The sequence below is a fragment of the Mus caroli genome, unplaced genomic scaffold, assembly GCF_978045245.1.
Source record: "Mus caroli unplaced genomic scaffold, Mus_caroli_1 scaffold_15, whole genome shotgun sequence".
Lineage (NCBI taxonomy): Eukaryota > Metazoa > Chordata > Mammalia > Rodentia > Muridae > Mus > Mus caroli.
This window is the reverse complement of record NW_028227270.1, coordinates 16,704,745-16,720,099: the sequence shown is the minus strand read 5'-3', so window position 1 is coordinate 16,720,099 and position 15,355 is coordinate 16,704,745. Positions and strand designations below refer to the sequence as shown.

The following is a 15,355-nucleotide window of genomic DNA, read 5'->3' as shown; positions in this document are numbered from 1 at the left end:
TAATGATGAATGTTAGATGTTCATATCTTAAGACATAGGTCACAGACATCATTTGAGTTAGAACTGTTTTGCCCGGCTGAGGCTAGCTCCTTCAGAGATGAGGGGAAGTGCCTTGTAAATTCTTCTAGGTTGACCACAGAGCTATTACACATTTATTCTAACCCAGTGGCATCTGAATTCTTTTGACTAGACGCATATGGCAAATATATTTTTATATGTTTAGTATCTATGTAATATATAAAACTACTATAAGGTTAAGTGTTATAAAATTACAGACATACTATTTTTTATCAGCAAAGATGTCAACTTTATATTGTTTAACAATTAAAATTTTTGAAAAGTCACAAACAATTTACCCTTACTATATATGATACACTCTAGCATTTTCTGGCCTATGCCATTTCACTGAATAACAACAACAAAAGACGACTGAGACAAACTACTGCTTTCATGTTCCACCAGTAAATTACTGCCTGTAATTAAACTTAGTTCTACCCTCTAATTTACACTTTGTTAACAAATTAAAAGCATTTAAGAAAATGAATGTCTGGAAACTGTACCTAGGAAAACTTGGCTGACCTGATGAGGCTCATAGCAAATGTAGGTGCTTTAGAGATGGAAGAATTTTTACTAAGGCTTTTCTGATTAGACTTAGCTAGACTGATCATATAACACAGAAGGTGATTCAGTGCAGGGGTCTGATGTTCAGAATGGACATCATGATAGATTCCTAAATCTAACGACAGTTATGACCTTATATGTAACACTAAGTGCTCTTGTACAGGGGAAGCTGGAGGGGGTGCTTTGTGCTTTCTGGACCATCACTGCTGAGCCAGGATTCAGTTACAGAGCATCTTCTGAAGGTAAAGGTCTAGTTCTGTTAACAGTGAGTGAGCACAGATGATAAGACTGGAGATATGTATGCTGCTGCGTTCTGATTCAGCTTTGGAGCATACTGCAAAGACGTTTATGTAAAGATCGTGAACAGAAGCTTACTGACCATTTTGTCAAGGAAAGCTAGAAGAGGCTGTATTTCTTATCCAAATGATTCAACTGTTATCAGACAGATGCTCTTACTTGCAGGGGCGAGAATGACCCTCAGCACAAGATACAGGTGAATTAGACTGGTCTGCAGCTGAGCAATTCAATGCAGGCTAAGACAAGGTAGTAGGAATGCTGTTAGGCTGCTCATTGGTGTTGGTTAGCATGCACTGCCCGCATCGTCTGTGTTAGCAACAGCTATTTATCTGATGGAACAGTGTTGACAGAACTTGGACTTGTGCCAAACCTCCTGATGAGAAACAAGGTGGAACAGGCTGGCTAGAGGGAACGTTTCCTTTTTAGGAAGCAGCAGCAAGAAGATACATGGAAACAAGGTTGGAACACACTATCACTGCTGCAGATACCAGAACCATTTCTAAGTTAAAAAAAAAAAAAAAAACAGACTCTAACAATGTTGAATAAATGGCCAATGTGTGTACAAGAAGTCACTCAAATACACACATGAAAACTGTGTCTTAAAGAAAGAAATGGCTGCCTGGGGTGTGTGCCTGCAGCTGAGATGAGCAAGGTGCTGCTCAGTCTTTTTGCATCAGGCAGATTAAGTAACAGAAGACAAAAACTAGAGACAAAAATAATTAAGTCCTAGCCTGCGACAGGCCTGACCACTTACTATGCCAATCAAAAACCACATTCAGCTTATGCTGCAGATATAAAAAGCAGATGGAAATCAAATTGCTTGCCTAATTGCAGAAAAAAAGTCTAACCCAAGACAGTTTTATTAAGCTAACTAAGGGCAAGTGGAAACAGTTTCATCAATAAACCTCTTTCTTTCCCAACACACATGTCTTCGTTCAGTCTCAGAGCCTCAGAGCAGAACCCAACTCTTTCATCTGTTCCAATCTCTGACTTCATGTTTGTACAAGAGGATGCCCACTGTGCTTTCTTCACTGAATCACAGTGAGTCTGAGGGGCCATCACTGTTCCCCACAAATCTTGTGAATAAACATCTCTTTGTCCATAGTGCAATGATCAGTAGGTCCCTAACAGACACTGAAAGGAGCCTTAAGAACCCAGAATGCATTCTGAAGCATCAGACAGGGAATTACACACAGACACACACACACACACACACACACACACACACACACACACAGACTGTAAAGGAGTTTAGCATGCTGTAACTATCAGGAAAAATTTCTTCTCCATGAAAGAGTTTACAGATATCTGTTGTCTTTCTATAAGCTAACCAAAAAAGTAGCTATTGCTTTTATGTTAATCAGTCAATTTATGATCTCACAAAATAATGCCTTCATTAAGTTTGTTTTGAGTATTTAACTGTGTCCTTTACTTGAATGGGTGGTGAAAGCAGTGACTGCTGGCTGAGAAGACGATGATGTGGGAAAAATATCGGAGGAGCTTGCCACAAAAGACATAGTCTCCATTTAATTCTGTAAAAAGTATATGTTGCTAGTAAATAAGATTAGAAAATAACTTCTTGGTTATTATATAAGAATTTAGTTCACAAAACAGAAAAATTAAAGCCTCAAATACACAGTTCATATCTTTTCAAGTTACAGACATAAAACAATCTTTTTTTTTTTTTTCCCCCTGGAGGAAAGGCCTAGTTTCTTGACTCAAGAGGATTTTACTGTATTTTACAAAATATTATTGCACTGGATTTTGATGTATAGTTGCATATATTCTTGGGCAATGTAGGACCCATCAGCTACCAGGTGATACTGGGAGATCAGTAGCCATCTCTGGACACAGCTCCATCCTCTATGTAAACCTCAGTTGTTCTGGCTCCCCATGGTTCTTTCTATCACAGATACATGAAGGGAAAGAACTAAAAAGGATCAAGTTCTTTTTCTAAAGTATGGGTATGTGTTAAAAGCAGGGGCCTGCCTGAGTAATAATAATTCTACCTTCTCCTTTGGTATATCTAATTCTGATTTGTCTTAGTCAATGGAATACCAAGTATCTAAGGAAACACTATAACTGCCTAGAGTCACTCTAGTTAAACATTCATTTATGCAACTTACTTTTCAAGGTTTTGAGAGAAGGTAAGATATTGTTACAGGTGTTCAGAAACAACAATGAAGAAGGCAGACAAAAAATTTGTGAGGAGAAGGTAAAAAAAAGTCACACACATAACATAAAAGCATGACAGATAATACAGAGAAGAGTGTCTTAGAGAAGGGCAGCTGGGGCTTGCCAGGAAGGGCACATGAGTCTAAACAAGTTGATGCTGTGAGAAGGGAAGACCTGAGAGGGAAGGAATGAGCCTTCCCTAAGGCTCTGGTTTGCAAAAAGGCTGCTGCACAGGAGACCTAAGGAAATGAGATCATGGTTAGACAGCAGGGTACAGATCCTCAGAGTGCAGTTGACTCATGTAGGGGCCTTGGAGTTTTAGAAATCCACCAATGTTTGTTTGTTTTTTAAAGCACTGATAAGAGTCTGACAGATTTCAAAAGAAACTGAGGAGAGAGAGAACCACTACAATGACATCTGCAAGTAGGCGATGGGGCGGATGCAACGCCCAAGCAGAGGAGCTGGCCCAGCATCATGAGCTGTGCAGTGGAGTTGCCAGAGGGCAGGCCAGCAAATAGCATGGATCAGGTGAGTTGGTAGCTACAGCAGCAGTTTTCTTCCAGTTGTTTAGAGTTAGGAAATCCTACTGTCTCCCAGTGACGGTTCAGATCAAATGTATCACAAATTTTGTTCTGAACAACTATATGCCAAAGGAAGTCATGTAGAACTGCAACAAATATTTATGACCAGGAGGAAATTGACAGCTTAGTAAGCACAGGATCAAAGGTTCAGGAGGGTAGAGGGAAAGACAAGAAGTGGTAGTCGTACAGGATAATAGCAATAGAGGGAGGACTACCTACCCACCCTTGACTTTGAAATGTGATATACTTCATGGCATAGTATAATGACAAGCAGCTTGCCGCTCTAAAAGTTAATCACAAAACACTTTTTCTCTGTTAAGAATCCTGACAACTTCAATTCCTTTATAATATTAACTTGAATACAAACCTAAAACTTTATAAACTTAGGGTTTTTTTTCTTAGTAAGACATATAAAAGCACATGATATGGTATAACAGTTGTTTTATTCATCAGTTTCATCCTTCGCTCTTTGTCTCGACCTTTTAAACAAGAAGTATCATCATACTGATAGATGATTTTACACAGCTATCTCCAGTTTATACTGAAAAGTATACAAGATAGCCTGCTTTAAACATTTCAGAGTTTTAGGCTCTGCTTTTTCCTTTAGAAGAGTGTAGTTCTGCAGCCTGTGACAGCAGCTCCCTCTTTACTTTAGCAGATACCATTATCTTTTTCTTTTAGAATTATTTCTGTATACCTGAGCCCAATGACTCATTCACCGTTCAATAGAAGATAAAATATTTACAATTTTATTATGAAACACACATGGGACATTGCATGAGCAGACATAAAATTAAGCCTGAGATGACCAAAGTCTGGACTAAAACTATATTTATGCTGCTGAAGGCAAGAAAAATTATTTAGTCTACAGTAATGAGTAAGTAGTAGCAAAACAAATATTTGGTTGGCTGTGGAGAGCCAATGTTTTCATTCTGTGTTGTAAGCATGAAGGCTAAAAACAGGCTGGCCAAGCACATTCTGCCAGCAAAGAACACATGCATTCATCACACTTTTGTTGCATACAAAACACGATTCCTCATTTACAGATTCATATGCTTTATAAGTATTACATATTATTTATTACTATTATATATATTTAGATGTTACACATACATACATATATATGTTTAAATATTAACCATTTATGGCAAATTCTTTACTAGCCTAAAATATACCATGTCCTGTCCTTGAAAGTACTTCAGGATAGGGGTGTGGCTTAACAGGAGCTTAGCAAATACCGAGCCTTGGGTTTGATGCCCAATAACCTCACAAAGCCCAGCTACAGCAAAAGAGAAGAAGAAAGTGCTTTCATCTTAACCAATGCATTACAATGTATTACTAACAAATAGCAACGAGTTGTCTGTCTGATAGGAGAATAAGGGCTTTAATATTTTCATAATGTTTTCAATTTACTGACTGCTATGTTAAGAAATTAGTTATCAGTGGTGACACATACAGATACAGACACAGACACACAATTTAATAGATTGCAATGAGCTTGTTTATTTACTACTACTACTACTTCCATCTTACAGGTAAGGAAACTAAGGCTTAAACATGGCATACTCAAGATCGTCGAATCACAGATCAGAGTGAGCGATGCCAACTATAGCTGTCTAAGATGGCAGTATACTGTGATACTTCTGTGTCACTTCTGATAGTGTGGCAGAGGAGCAAATAGGCCTCACAAACATTAATTAATGTAATCAAACACTACTAGAAATCAAAGTATAACGGTTCCTCACTTCTTTACAGTACAAATATGATCATGAAATGGAGTGGAAGTTAGTTATACTGGTGATACTAAGTAAGAACAAAAGTTATTTCTCTTATGACAAAAAATATTCTACAGAAAACATACATGTATTAACTTTTAAGTAATGTATTTGCCTATATAAAAAAAGCAGCAAAAGAACTGAAGGTCTACCCTGTTGGAGAACACAGTTAGAAGAAATAGGAAAACAAGAACATGGCATGTAGAGTAGGTCTGTAATTGACTATCAGGGCCTCTCCCTGAGTTGGAAACTGTAAGGGCCTTCCAGCAAAATCCATAATCACCCAGTGCACAGACCTTGATTGCTAAACATTATTTCTTGGTGGTAAAATAGATCCTTAGGAAAACAGGATGATTTCAGGCCCTAGGAAGGCAAAGGACAATCTGCACCTAGAACAGCTTGTTAAAAGATATACAAGTACTTAAACACTACTAGGAATGTGTGAAATGAACACAGGGGTGACTTGGGCTCCCTGATGATGTGAAAGCCAACAACCAACAAACTACAGTGAACAGGATCAGATGCCATGAGTTTATCCTGACCTAGCAAGTAAACACAAAAGAAAGAAAATGGGATCCTAAAATGAAAGGAAACAAAAGTGTGATGAGTAGTGAGACATAATGTGAGACACATTTGACTCTCATGGCTTAGATCCCAGGTAGGAAAACAAAGACAACTGCAAAGCACATTAGAACACAAAAGGTGAAGGAAATACTTTGACTACAAGTGTTACTAACTTCCTAATTCTGATAAGTCTACCAGTCACACCAGACACATCCTAGAGAAAGCCCATTTAGTGCTCAGGAGGTATGCACCTGAAACAGGAATGACAAGGAAAGACGCTCAAAATCTACCAAATGGAGGACACCTGGCATGTGCTTGTCCTTCAAGATGAATGAGTATGTGCTGAATATGAAGGCATGAATGGATGTTAAAGGATAAGGCCAAGGGAGAAACAGCACACTAGAAACCAAGCACTTCATCACTTGAAGCTGTACAGGATGCTATTACCTTTGAAACACACACAGAAAGAGAGAAAGAAAGCACACTCACGTCTGTATAGTGAGAGCTTTCTGTGGGAGGCAGAAGAAGGAAACTAGAGAATAAACAGGAGGATTATAGTACATTCATGCTCAGTTTTATAAAAGTCCAAAACAAATATAAATATATTAAGGTAAATTGGGTTAAAAATGTGAAGGAAGCCCTGCACACACCTTTAATCCCAGCACCTGGGTGGCAGAGGCAGGCAGATCTCTGAGTTTGAGGCCAACCTGGTCTATGAAGCAAGTTTTGGGGCACAACTCAAACAAAACAAAACAAAACAAAACCAGCAAAAGTTCTGTACATACTCTCTTTTGTAATGTTTTCTGCATTTCATAAGCTAAAGAAACACCAAGAGCCCAAGAGTTCATGATAAACTAAATCCAGCTCCAAGCCTGAGAAGCAAGAACATCCTGGACAGGCATTCTTTGAAGGTGAGTCTCAAGTCAAGTAATGCTTTTTCTTTTCCCTTATTGGAAATCTGTAGCCTAGTAATTCCCCTTACACACAGACATTCTGAAAAATCAACCATTCTTCTGGCAACTAAAAGCTAGTAGAATTGTCAATGCCTGGCATTATACTGCGTAATTACTTCTTTACCAACAGGTCCATATTCACTCAGTGTCCCACTGGAATATAATCCTTAGAGGACAATACTTCAACAGTGTGTTTGTTTTACAAATTATACTGGAAAAATGATTAGACTGTAGAAAGTTAAAATATGGATTAATTAGTAGAGGATCAAATGTAGACTCTTAAGACCTATAACAAAAATAGCAAGTCTGATATAAATGAATTTTATGATTAGAAACAAATATTATCAATTATTTCTAAGAAATAACTATATTTGGTTTATTAGATCAGTAATAAAAATAAGATAAAGTAGTGTCAAAAGTTTATTAAATTCTTTATTAATAATTCAATCATGGTGGCAAAGGTAGGTGGATCTTTGAGTTTGAAGCCAGTCTGGTTTACAGATTGAGTTCCAAGACAACCATAACTATGTAGAAAGACCTCGTCTTTAGAAAACAAAAACAAAACAACAAAAAAATCCCTTCAACAACAACAAAATAAATAATTTATTTTGAATAAAACAGGTTCAAAGTTTCTAAATAATGTGTATCTGTTGAAATTAGGCTGGCTGCAATTTTAATTATTTTTTGTGGCCCTTCAGCATACAAATAGACTCATGCTTTAGATTAATACAGAGGAGAATACCATAAGAACGAACCATAAGATGTTCACTGGGATTCATGCAGATGCTTCTAAAACATGTGTGGAGCTTCTGGCTAGAAAAAAAAAGGTTAGTGAGAGGTTGCTGTGGTAGAAGTAGTAATTACACCTTTGGTGGGATTATTTTGATAGTCTAACATCAGTTGGGGAAAAGTCCAAAAGATGTGAAAGTGTTTGATGTAAGACATGAAGAAGGGACAAGCAAAAACGGTGGATGGTATTTCAGTCAATAAAACTCCAAGAAACCTGACACAAACAAGAAAGTGTAGGATAAAACCATGGGCTCACCAAGATAGTTTGGCGAGAATACTGGATTTGTATGGTGAAGAAATGGGAGAAAGGATCTTTAGTATGCATTATTGTAGATCTCCAAGAATCTATAAATATTTTGCAAAGGACAGGATGAGAACACAAGGAACTTTCTCAATAATCATATAAACTGGTACTACAGTCTAGTGAACACACCTCTTCCTGGAAGTGGGGCTCTATGCAACTCTTTAAATACAAAGCTTTAAAAATTGAAGATACACTGCTTAATTCTAAGACACTATTCTAGACTTACTTTTAATTTTACTCTGGCCAATATTTATGAGCCCAAATGACAAAAAGAAGCACCAAGGCCTAACTGTTAATTTGATGGAGCAACCACACACATATACATGTACAAACACAGAAACATATGTAAGTGTTTATATCGTTAATGGCTACAACAATGTTTTAAATTGTACAGAAAATACATGGAAGCAACACAATAAAATAATTTACATTTATGCCTTGCATTTCTCTATGGACATTAATATCCTTCAACAGATATTGTCTCACTGTTTTAAGAACTGCTATGAAATAATCTGATATTTCCTCCACACCATTAATTTTCAACAATCTTAAAGAATGGCTTTGTATATGGGCAGGATACAGTTACTGAGAGGTGGTGGAGTGAGGACAAAACAGTGGACAGGAGTGTAGGATATAATCAATACAACTTTGTGGCAACAGGCATCCATTTATGAAAGGAGCTGGCAGTGGTTGCATATGCTTATAATCCCAGCACTAGTGGATCTCTGAGTTTGAGGTGAGTTCCAGAACAGCTAGAGCTACACAGAGAAACCACTTTGAAAAACCAAAACCAACCAAGCAACCAAAAAAACCTGAATAAGAAACTGAATATATTTATAAAGTACAATATAATGTTCTGAAATATATATAAAAATTGAAACACACACACATAATAGAATGGCTAAAGCAGATAATTATTATCTTCCTATCCATGGTAAGAATATAATACTTAAAGTCTACTTTCCTTGAGATTTTCTTTTTTTTTTTTTTAATTAGGTATTTTCCTCATTTACATTTCCACTGCTATCCCAAAAGTCCCCGATACCCTCCCCCCCACTCCCACTTTTTGGCCCTGGCGCTCCCCTGTACTGTGGAAAGTGGAGGTAGAAATAGAAAAGTCCCCGATACCCTCCCCCCCACTCCCCTACACTTTTTGGCCCTGGCGCTCCCTGTACTGTGGAAAGTGGAGGTAGAAATAGAAAAGATGACAGCATCTAATGCACAGGGACCCCGAAATCTCTGCTGAGTCTCGAGTGCACGCCATCAGTTCATATGTACAGTTCTACTGTTGTGTCTGGAAGAAAACTGTTTCCACCACCTCTGACTCTTACAATCTTCTGTCCCCTCTTCAGCAAAAATCCCTGAGCCACGAGGGGAGGGGTATGGTAAAGACATCTATTCAGCTACATACTCCAAAGTCTCTCATTCTTTGAACACAGTGCACTTGTGGGTCTCTGTGCTAACTGCCATCTACTGCATGGACCTTCCCTGATGAGGGTTAAGCAATACACTAATCTGTGAGTACAACAGTATATCATTAGGAGTCATTTTATTGCTATGTTCATTTAGCAAGATACTAGTGGTAGGTTTCCCCTGGGTCTATGACTTATGTAGCCTTAGGTTCCTGGCTCACTAACAGTGTCAGAGATGGGCTCTTGTCATGGAATGGACCTAACAGCCATCAAAGAGTAGTCTCTTACCCCTAACATTTGTGCCACTATTGGCATCAGTCTTACAGGTAAGTCCTTACTATGCTCTTAGGGTTTGTGGCCTGATGACATTGATGCCTGTAGTCCGCAGTTTAGCCTTCTTTTACAGGACAGCCTCTTGATTTCTGTTTGCCTGAAGTACACCATCCCTAATACATTCAACCCCATACTCTGCTTTATTCCTTCACTCAGATGTCAGCTCTTACTTTTCTAAAGGCAACACATTTCTCTCTCATACTAAGCATTATAATAAATCTAGGCCTGGCTTTCCTGCTTTGTATCTTTTGAGGCCTCCAGGCCCCTTTACCTTGTGCCAGGATCTGTCTGATTAGTTAGACGCCTCGTGCTCACCTTCTCTTGATACCTCACCTTGCCCTTGCCTTGATATGGAATTTGAAGAGACATTTATTAGCTCTTCGTTCCCAAGTATCCTCTTTCTTTGGGGGCTGAATTATAAAATTTCAATTTTATCACTCAGTTTGCTAATATTCTTTTTAGCAGTGTTTAATTTGCTGTCAGCTCTGTTAGGTAATACATTTTCACTCTCAGAAGAGCTCTTCTACTTTCTAGCTGGCTTTTTTTTTTTTTAATATTTTCAAGTAATTTTAGAAGTAGACTATGCACATGCCTTTAATGCCAGCACACAGGAGCAGAAAAACAGCAGATCTCTGAGTTTGAGGTCAGCCTGATCTACATACAGAGTGAGTTCCAGGACAGCTGGGGCTACACAAGAGAAATCCTGTCTTGAAAACAAATAAAAACAGCCCCCCCCCCCCCAACGTGGGCTGGGTATGCTCCACATTCACTGTCTTAATAAAATCTGAGTTTTTGTGCACATGAGCTGGATGTTTGCTGTGTCTTTTAGCTTTCACTCAGGGTGACTGAACTGTATCTTTATGTGTTAATTCTGGGTCTCTCTCCCTCCATTCCCCTTCCCCTCTCTTTCTGTTTGAGGATAGGGGATGAAAGTAAGTTGACAGCTCCTCTCCGCCCGCCCCCCCCCCCCATTAAGCATTTAAGTTTGCTTCCATTAGACTTTTAGAGTCACTTAGGACTTAAGACTGTTTGCAATAGATTGTTGGCTGGAAGACCGTGGGCTCTCACCTTGTTGGAAGGTTGCTTTTTTCCTAGAATTTTGGACACTCCTATTCTTGCCATCTAATATTATGTGCCATGATCTGGGATAGTAAGTCTGCTGAGCACGAGCTAACCCAATTTTACTTTATTTTTATTTATTTATTTAGTCCTCCCAGCCCTATAGGTTGAGGTAATTTGGCTAGTCTTTTGTTAGATTTTTTTCCTGCTTTCAGAAGACCTTGGATTTTGTGAGAATTCCAAAATCAACGATCAAGTCACCAGCAAATGTCCTTTGGGCTAAGGTCAGATAAGTACTTCACATAATTCTCTCAGTTCACACCTTTACTTATTCCCTGGTTAAGTATTACTGATCTTTTTGCCAGCCATCGGAGCTCAAGAGAAGCTGTTCTTACATTCTATTCACAGTTTTTTTTTTTTTTTTTTTTTTTTTTTTGGTTTTTCGAGACAGGGTTTCTCTGTGTAGCCCTGGCTGTCCTGGCACTCACTTTGTAGACCAGGCTGGCCTCGAACTCAGAAATCCGCCTGCCTCTGCCTCCCGAGTGCTGGGATTAAAGGCGTGCGCCACCACGCCTGGCTTATTCACAGTTTTTTGTTGTTGTTGTTCTTCCATGGGAAGATCAATGTAAACTTTCTAGTTGGCCATGTTGCCAGAAACTGATGTTTTCCATAACATGTTATTTTTTTTGTCATCATTCCAAAATTATATATTCAATCTTTAGAAGGTTGCCTGTTTATGATAACAATGTGTTAGATTCTTCTAGTCAAAATCACAGTGGAATTTCATAATAAATTGTCTAATGTTGGATCACACTGGAATCTTGAATAGTGAAAGGAGCAGTGGTCTGGGGACCAGGGCTCTGGTGTGAATGCTCCCACTCTGTTGGGTAGTGTTCTCTGAGTCCTGGCAATGGCTAGCCTTTGAGTTTCTCATGGATAAGTCTGGCTGACGATCTGATCAGGACCCAACTACGGTGATTACAGACATGCAATGCTGTGTAACCAGAGCTCACTCGTGATCAGAGCTTCTGGTACTCAGTACATTCCTTGAGGCTACCTTACAATCACACTGTAAATGTTCAGCAGCACAGTCAGAAGTAGGCTTCTACTCTGCTATAGCCACTTCTAAAAATTACAGGCAAAAAAGTATACAATGTTCTTGTGCCACCAAAGTCATTTCTAAATGATTTCCTGGGTATTTAGATATTAGTTCTCAGAATTTTATTATTCTTTTGTCTGTTGTGACATTTCCAGTTGGCTGATGTAACCAATAATATAATTTAGTGATTAATTATCTGATTTTTAAGAAATAAATACTCAGACTTAAGAGCTGCAATTACAACACCTGCCAGGAGTTTTTGTGAGGAATCCTGAAAATACAACTATTGCATCAATCATGTAAGAAAGTCAATTTAATACTGTGTAGATTAAGCTGCTTTAATGTAATTGTGTAGATTAATCAGTTCTAATGTAGCAGGTACCCAGCGTGGAGCTGTGGAAGAGTCTTTTTTCAGTGTGGCTGAGTGTTGCAGGATGCTGAAGGTGCTCAGCACTCAAATGAGTTACTGGACACATTTGTCATTTTTTGGCAATGTAACACAAAAGGAAAACATCTTAAAATAAGATCTTGACAGCAGTCTGGGACAGTTAAAACTGTATTTCCAAGTGGGAACACTGTTTATAACCACTTTTAATGATATTAGTTTTTCCTCTGAGAGAATCTAAATTCTAAAACAAATCTATCAAGCAACATAAGGATGTACACATAGCCCCCATCATTTCCTTTACTTTCTATGTGGGAAAATCGAATTATTTCAATTTAGGATCTAAACAGCAAACTGTCTGCAATGTTTCCTTTCTGAATTATCATAAGTCATTAGAGAAAGGAATATGTGGCATACTACTAAATCAGTTAAGGATGGCTTAAATGGTTTTTGTCTTTAGTGTGAGCAGTAGAGATAACTCTCAAGAATGGAGTCCTTGGCTATTGATGCTACACATATTTTATACCCTAGGCCTGAGAGTCACGAGGAGTGTTTTTACTTTTATCTTTATACATATGGTCCCTATATTTACAATGCTCTATGCTTTATGCTAGCTGAAAGAACTGATAATTTAGGATTTGTTGGTCAGTTTCAATAAAAGATTTTTTAAAAGGCACACTATGAATTATAATAAAATCACATTACTAGGGCAAAAATAATGATGTTTACGTCTAAAGACAAAGTCTGGGAAAAAAGTATTATATATTAACCATGAGTGTGTTGGTCAACAGGATTAAGAGGATGATCTTTTCTATTTTTATGCTTTTGTACAATTCCAGTATTTTGTAAAGGATGTTACCTAATATCTATCTATCTATCTGTCTGTCTGTCTGTCTGTCTGTCTTTCTGTCTACTTACCTATCGACCTACCTACCCATAATTCCAGTATTTTGTAAAGGATATGTTACTTAATATCTTTCTTTCTGTCTTTCTGTCTATCTATCTGTCTGTCTGTCTGTCTATCTATCTATCTATTTATCTAACTATCTGTCCATTCATTCAAAATCCACCTATCCATCCATCCATCCCTCCCTCTATGGACTCTCTTTGTCTGAAGCAAGGTCTCACTATGAAGCATAGAATGATCTGGAACTCCTGGCCTTCCCTGCTGTGGGCATTACAGTTACGGGTCCTACACTTACCATGATGCTTTAAATTTTTTGCTCACTTATACATTTATTTATGTATTCATTCATTCATTCATTCATTCATTCATTCATTCCCTTTCTAAACTTTTCACAAAAAAAGTTACCACCCAACTTTTAAAATCCAAATGAAAAGCACTCATTCATTCTAGGAATATCAAGAAGAGGCCTGCAACCAGACTCACAAGTTAAAGAGTGTTTCTGACTTATATTACCAAAAGATCCAACTCTTTCTATACCCATAAGGTATATACAGCCTGACATCTGCTGAAGACCGTTACTGAGCATGTTACTTCCTCCATGCACTTGAAGCGTACCGCATGTTTGAAGTATGGCTTTTAGTAACAGAACTTAAGACAAAAACAGAGTGATGGGCCCTGCTTTTTGTTTGTTTGGGTTTTTTTTTTTTGTTTTTTCAAGACAGGGTTTCTCTGTGTAGCCCTGGCTGTCCTGGCACTCACTCTGTAGACCAGGCTGGCCTCAAACTCAGAAATTCACCTGCCTCTGCGTCCTAAGTGTTGGGATTAAAGGCGTGTGCCACCACTGCGCGGCTTTTGGCTTTCTTTTTGCTAATTTAGTCCTTGAATAATACCTGAGATATACACCACACACTATGTTAGATAATCTCATGTCAGCTTGACACATGTTAAAATCCTTTTAGAAAAGAAAACTTCAACTAAGAAAACCCCCACTCTCCACCCATGTAGCATTTTCTTGATGACGATCCATGTGGGAGGGCTCAACTCAGTGCAGGGGGTGCCACTGGTTGGTTGGTGCTTCTGCTGCTATAAGAAGGCAGGATGAGCAATTCATGAGGAGCAAGGAAGCAAGCAGTGCTCCTCTGTGTCCTCGGCTCTCCTTTCCTGCCTTCAGCTCATGCCCATGACTTTCTGTGATGATGGACTGGGATGTGGAAATATAAGATGAAGTAAACTCTTTCCTTCCAAAGTTGCATTTGGTAATGGTATTTATCACAGTAACAGAAAACCTAACTAAGGCAGGCGTTTTCGCCCTTTAGACATAAGTGCCCGTACCTTCATTACTTTTTAAACTGCTCTGAACCTTAGTGAGAAGAAACAGATGACTCCTGGCCTGAAAGGGTTTCTATGGAGCAAACACAAATATACTTCACATTTTACTCAATAAAGTTAAAATTAACACCTAAATGAGGACAAGACTTCGAGAATTTTTGACTGCGTAGTGCCCGAGGAACGTTAAAAGCCTGGGAAAAGGACCACTTTGCTCAATGAGAACTCACTATGTGTGCTGTTAGATTAATAGAGAGCAAACATTCCATGTGGGGTTTTCTTTCCCATAAAACCCAAGATTAAGCTACTTTAACATTACATATTGGGTAAACAGGAAGTAGTTAAATACATACACACACACACACACACACACACACCCCTTCATAACTCAGTCAAGCCCGGGGCCCCTCCTTTAATTCCGAAGTAAGAGATGGTAGAAACAACCTCACCTGGCCTGGTGCACTGAGAGGTGCACTGTACTGTGCTGGCGGTGTACCTCCGTAAGAGGAATTGATATCCTCCCTTTACTTATAGGCTCACATTGCCCCTGTCCTCTCACTTTTGGCAAGTATCACAGAGCAGGTACTGTCTGCTCAGAACTTAAGGGGGATCAGACACCTTATCTCCTTAAGGTTCATTAAAGTATTTGTCCAAACCTTTACCTCTGTGTGACTATGTTCAGTTTGTTACTACTTCTCAGACAATGAAACTTAAAGAACCCAGAGAGGATTTAGACATAATTTAATGAAAAAGACTAGAATGAGCCAACACAGGA

General features: G+C 38.5%; 1 protein-coding gene across 2 annotated transcripts in view; it reads right to left on the bottom strand.

Annotated features, from left to right (window-relative positions):
- Cwc27 (CWC27 spliceosome associated cyclophilin) overlaps window positions 1-15,355 on the bottom strand; it is a 201,230-nt gene that overhangs the window by 88,214 nt on the left and 97,661 nt on the right. The gene's annotated exons all lie outside the window — the stretch shown is intronic.